Below are 6,798 nucleotides of genomic sequence, written 5' to 3'. Positions count from 1 at the left end.
CCTGCACACTCTATGGATCTGAAGGGATGCGAGCGGGATACTCTTGTCACCGACCTCGCATCTAAGCACAAGCAGGATGAACCACCACCCTTACGACGCCGCCGCCGCTACATCGACAGGCGGGATCCAACCGCAGCCCCTGCCGGGCGCATAGCGTCTCATAATCTCAATATAAAACAATAGTACAATGGTTTTTCAGAAAATAGTTTCAATGCATCAGTGATTCCTCATCACACATTCGAGTCCTCGACTCATCTCAACCACCACCAATTCACATTTTAGTTTTCGAACATCAACAGTTAATCATTTCTCATTTCATATATCAATCATCGTTCACCTAACATCAGACCATCCTCAGCACGGCAGAAATCTAGGCCTCCGTTTTCTAAGTTTTCCAAATAATATCCTTTAAAACCCTTAGATTCATTCCCATGTTCTAAATAGCCAAAACTAGGCCCAAGAGTCCTAAAAATGGTGTTAGAGAAGCTTGCAACCTTGTTGGGAAGGTTAAATAGTTGAAAACAAAGTTTAAATTTGTGAAACAGGACATGTGCGTACGCACAGGGGAGTGCGTGCAAACAGGTACTAAAAATTATGAGGTCTGTTCATTCGCACAGGGTGTGCTAGCGCCCCCAATAGACAACCCTTCCCGACTTGTGCGTGCGCACAAGGCTGTACGTCCGCACAGGTTGCAATTCTTCATTGATGTGCCCGCGCACAAGCCGTGCTAACGCTGCAAGCAGTAAGCCTTTACCTGCCTGTGCGTGCACACATATCAGAAATCCTGAAATTCTGCAACTCTGTAGAATTTCAGATTTTTCAACACCATCTTTGAATGATCATAACTTCCTCTACAAAATTCCAAATTTCAAAAACTTTATATCGATTTAAAGGATTTTCAAAGATCTTTAATTCTAGACAAGTTTCATCTGATTTTAAAAACCAGAGAAAAATTTATGATCAGACAAAGTTCACCAAAAATCCACTTTTACCAAATAACCCAAAATTACCAATTTTTCCCACTTTCATATCTCAAACCAACCAAAACAATACCAAACCATTCCAAATTCCCTTCTTCATAAAAAATCAACACTTTATATCACATCACACCAAAATTACCACACTTTCCTTTACCATTCATCATCCTCAACCTCAACATCAACATATCACATTATAATCAAAATCCCTGTTAATATTTTTCCAACTACATTACTAAATCATCAACATTATCATCACATATATCAACACAAATCACTTCTCAACTTCACAATTATTCATCATCATCATATCACTACCAATCATCATAATCAAACTCAACAATCACCAACTCATCATAAATCACCACATACCATCATTCCATAACTCAACAACCATTTAAATTCAAACTTATCCTATGGGTCACTAGCCTAAGTGTCTATGAATATTATATACTACATAGAGAAAACCGAAACCATACCTTGGCCAATCCCCAATATGCATCAAGACCCCAATTTGAGCCCAAGATAAGCTTCCAATCACAATCTAAGCCACCAATAATCTCCAACAAGCTCCAAACTCACCATAATCAAGCTATATATACATAAATCATCATAAATCAACCTAGAGCTCATTATAATTGAAATTTCACAAGAGTTTCAATATCTCTTACCTTGCCTAACAGTTTTGAAAGCCAAAACCAACATCAATCAAAGGCTAAAGTGTACCTAAACACCCAAAATACAAGGATCAGTCAAAATCAAAACCAAAATTCGACTTTCACAAAGGGCACAAAAATGAGCAAGGAACTTCGAGTTCTTACCTACACAAGTTAGAATAAAACTAACGGGCTCGATGAGGGCTTCACGTAGAAACTGACGGCACGCGAATCAGAGGTCTGGAGAGTGAGATATGGCTCCAAGAAGAAGATGATGAATAGTAAATAAAACCCTCACCTCTCCTCTCTTCACATTCACGTTGCTGCTGCTATTTGGTGTTAAAAGTGACTGAGTTTGCCACTTAATGGACTTATATAAGGTTGGGCTTGGGCCCAACTTGAGCTCGGTCCAACCCGTTAGCGTTTTTAGTCCGTTTGGCCTAACTTCGGGTCAAACCTTTAAAATTAATGCCCGGTTTTCGACTTCTAATATTTTTCCAAAGTTTTCGACTGTTTTCACTTTTTCTCGCACAGTATCGGGCAGACTTGAACCGGTTCAACTGCTGGTTCATATTTTTTTTGGTTTTTCGCAAAAAATATATTTTCTGACTCCGAAAGACCTACTGAGTCCAAAAATTATATTTAAATTCCCAAATTCTCATCCTAACTTTTTGGAATCTAATTTGGCATTTAAAAGATTTTATTTGTGAAAAAATCTGGTTCTTACATTTTGTATGATATTAATTAATAATTAGATGGTTTAAGATTTATTTTAGAATTTTAAAATCGAAATTTTGAATTTTAATTAATTTGATTTTTGGATGTGAATTTAGATTCTAATATTTTAATAGTTAAAATATATTAAATCTGAAATAGAAATTTAAAATTTAAATTTTAAATTTTAGTTTTATTTAGTTTGTATTTTAGATGTGTATTTAATTTTTAAAGACACTAAATTTATTTCTTTAATTATCGAATTTGTCTCAAATACATCGCTATGAGATGCATCTAAATACAATAAGAGAGGCAATGTAGAAGAAGACATGATAGATTTCTAAAGATATGGTATTGACTTAAGTTGTCCTTGTAACATTTTCACCACTTTTGACATTGATGGTCTTTTTAATGGATCTATTTGAATATACCATAAGCCCACCAATAAAATCTTTTTTATTATAATTTTTTCTTCTTCTTCAAAAGTCAAACTCGTGAAACGAATAAAATCTTCATCTAGATCCTTATAAAACCAATCAGGAAAGTAGGATTCATTACCATGAGATCCTCTAATATCATAATTATCTTTTTCCCCCAATCATTTCAAGAATTAACATTTCATAACTATACACATCTGATTGGGAAGAAATTCCTCCATACGTTTGACTAAATATTTCTCGTGCAATATAACCTAGAGTCCCTCTTATGCTAAATATTGACCCACTATTTTCATTATTTTTATATATTTTAGCTAATCCAAAATCTGTAATTTTTGGACAAAATTTTTCATCAAGAAGCACATTTTGAGGTTTGATATCAAGATGCAAAATTCTTGTATTTCATCTTTCATGTAAGTAGTCTAATCATTGAGCAATGCTAATTACAATATGATATAATTCATTCCAATCTAAAATAGAAAAGAGAGAAATGAGAGAGGAACGTCCCTGTTTATATTTATATCTATCGAAAGAGCCATTGCACATGAATTCATAAATAAGAGCTTGTTTATTCATTTCGTAACAAAATCCCAAAAGTGAAACAATGTTCACATGAGATGTTCTACTGATAATAACAACCTCATTTACGAATTCTTCCACACTTCTTTTTTACTCCTTAAATATCTTCACTGCCACTTGATGACCATCATTTAAATTTGCTTTATATTACCATATTCTCCTTGTCCCAATTTCTCACCAAATGAGTTTGTTATCTGTTTTACCTCTACATAAATATATCTTACTGGTACTGTAGTACTATAACTTCTTATCAACATATCAACTTGCCGATCAATAAAAAAATTTTTTTTTATAATAAATGTCTCTTATAATAATAAACAATCACAACAAAGATTATTACAATAACATCAACACCAGCAATTAATATACCTGCATATATACATTGAAATGAAGAATAATTACAAAATAGAAATTTAGATATATCAAAAAACGTCACTTTTCTTCTACCATTATATGCATTCTAAACTATTAAGTGTATAGTAAAAATTAGTTGGTATATGTCTATTAAAATATAGAAAAAGAGAGTCTAAAGTAATGTTATAGTGTATGAATGATATATAAGATCTTAAATTTCATATAAAATTGATATGTCATCTATTGTAACAACATAGAAAAATATCTATTTTAAAATTATATTTATACTATCATAAAAAATAGTATTTATATAATCAATCTAATGTTAATCTCATAATTTCACACACTAAACTATCTAACTCTAAATAAAAAATATAGTATAAAATATTAATTCATATCAATGGTCTAAATTCTAATATTGCATATCCTATTTAAAAAATAAATTTTATTTTATAAAAATCTATTTATTTATCTATCTATCTATTAATTTATTATAATGTATAGAAAAATCAAGTAATAACACAATAATCTCTTGACATACTAGATAACTTTTAATATTATCATATAAATATTTTGGTAAAATTGTCATTTTATAGTTTTTCTATCATCATATCACTTTTTATTCTTCTTATGTAGTACTTAATTTTTAAATTTTTGTCATTTATATATCATATTTTTTTTAACAATATACATTTTTGATATTATTTAGTTATAATAATAATTGTAGTTTTATTTAAATTTAATATTAAGTTTTAAATTTTTTTATTGAATAATTTTTTATATACAAAAATTAAATTTTTTAGTTAATTAGGAAGTTAGAAGTCCTAAGTATTAATGTATGAGTGTATGAGAGTATAACACTTGTAATCAGAATATCACAATCAATATGTAGAGTTCTATATCAGTTTTTATTTCTTTTCTCTATCATCATCAATTTGTCAATGGTGAGTTATTTGGTGGCAAAAGATTGCATTCCAAATTTGCCGAAATGCTTCAACACTCAATGGAATATGGACAAGTATTATGATGTGGGTCCAACAAAGGTAGAAAGATTTTAAATAGATGAATGGAATTAGTTGTTTCTTGGAGATTGGAGTTTGTGCCACTGACATTAGGTCAATAGGACATCTGAATGACTAATAGCTTATAATAAAATATGTGGCACTAGCATTAGTGCATTACTGAAATGCTTTAATTTTTTAACTAGGTTAATTTAAAATACTATTTAAGTATCATCTTATTAAATAATTAAATGTATAAGTGAATGTTTTTTTATAAGCCAACAAATACTGTATATGGAAAAATGAAATTTATATTTGTTTGGTAATGTAAATTTGCATACTAGTTAAACAAAATTTTAAAATATTTTATTTTTAAGCACCATATTTAACAAAAAAATATATATAGCAATGTTAGAACCCAAGTATCACACCATCCATGATAACTACATGCATTTTTAGTTTTATAATAGGACAAATTTTATTTTCCAATATTTTACGTAGGTCAACTTACTCCGTTAATAGAACTGAGGTTTTCGGCAAATTCGGCACACAATCTTTTGGCATCGAAGAACTCACCTCAAAATAATTGTTGTGTAATTTATTTTAATGTTACATTCTGTTATTATAAGCTCATTATTCACACACTGCTTTCTTAAATTACTACTTTTGCATGTAATCTCTTATATGTATAAATTTATAAGTTTAACATCTTAATTTTGTTTTGTTTTTTATTTTTATAAATTTAATATTACTCAATATAGAGATAATAATGAGCGTACCTAAAATAAAAGTAGAAGATAGCGAGATTTTGAATGAGTGAGACTGTTGAAGAAAAACATTACTTGTGGTAATGACGATGATTTTTGTTGAGAATGGTAAAAGGTTTTCTGATAGATTGTTATTGGACGCATACAGAAACTTGAGTTTTTTCATTAGCTTGTCAAGCTCTCTGGTGTGGACCCATTCAATTTATTCTCACCAAGATACGATTCACACATATCCGTTAAATTCTTGAATGAAGGAGATATTGACCCCGTCAAATTCAAATTTGTTAAATTTACGGTTCTGATGTTGCCCTTGTCATCATAAGTGATGAAATCCCAAGCTTGACAGGGATTGTTTCCTCGCCACGATTGCACCAACAGAAATGGGTAATGAAATTCCTGAACAACTTAAAATAAAGTAGTGACTCTGTGATCACAAGGCCCAGTATGGTCTAAACAAAATGTATTAGAAGCAAGATTTACTTTTGGACTCCAAACTTTACTAAATGAAGGAAGAGGACCCTGCAACCAGTTGTTTTCTAATGGAACTTGATAGATTTCATTGAACATTCCTAGAAAAGGTAAAACTACACCTGTTAACCTATTATTTGCAAGAGATAGATATTTCAAGTGTTTTTAATTGGATAGGTCTCGAATAGAATCCTTGAAAGAGTTTCCCTCAAGACTCACTTCAAACAATTGTGGCATAGATGAAAGAAATTGAATTGTACCTGACAACTTATTATCCTTGGGGTGGTTGAAATTCAATCTAATTAGCTTGGTTAGTTTTGAAAAAAACTTAGGCAACATTCCCATGAGATTTTTTTTAGAGAGATAAAAAGTTTGCAATACAGAAAAAGAATCAAAGATATCCGGCAAGGAGCCCATGAGGTTTATAGTCTTGAGTATGATGATGGTAAAGTGTGAGTTGGTATTCATGTTGGTGGGAAAAGTCTAGGGTGAGAGGTTGGTATTGTTACTCAAGCCAAGGAGCTCTAAATTTTCTAAACCCCGAAAGCAATCGTGAGGAATGGAGGTAAAGTTGTTCTGGAATAAATATAGATATTGGAGGTAGGAGACGCTCGTAAAGGAAGGCAAAGTATCACTGAGAAAGTTGTTTCCAAGATCGAGAAAGTGTAGATTGACAAGAGATTCATTAATATATAAAGGGATTGTTCCGTTGAGCTGCCTTGAATTGAACTGGATCTTTTCTAGATACTGAGAATTAGTGGCTGAAAATTAACCGCAAACAGTGGCGTATCCAAAAATTTTATAAGAGGAGGATCAAATTAAATACAAAATAAATTAAATATAAT

At 31.1% G+C, this 6,798-nt stretch overlaps 1 pseudogene; it reads right to left on the bottom strand.

Moving 5' to 3' along the window:
• On the bottom strand, window positions 2,688-3,738 carry LOC110271510 (annotated as a pseudogene).

This window comes from Arachis ipaensis, chromosome B04 (assembly GCF_000816755.2).
Source record: "Arachis ipaensis cultivar K30076 chromosome B04, Araip1.1, whole genome shotgun sequence".
Lineage (NCBI taxonomy): Eukaryota > Viridiplantae > Streptophyta > Magnoliopsida > Fabales > Fabaceae > Arachis > Arachis ipaensis.
Note: the sequence above shows the minus strand (reverse complement) of the source record. Positions and strands in the feature narration are given on the sequence as shown.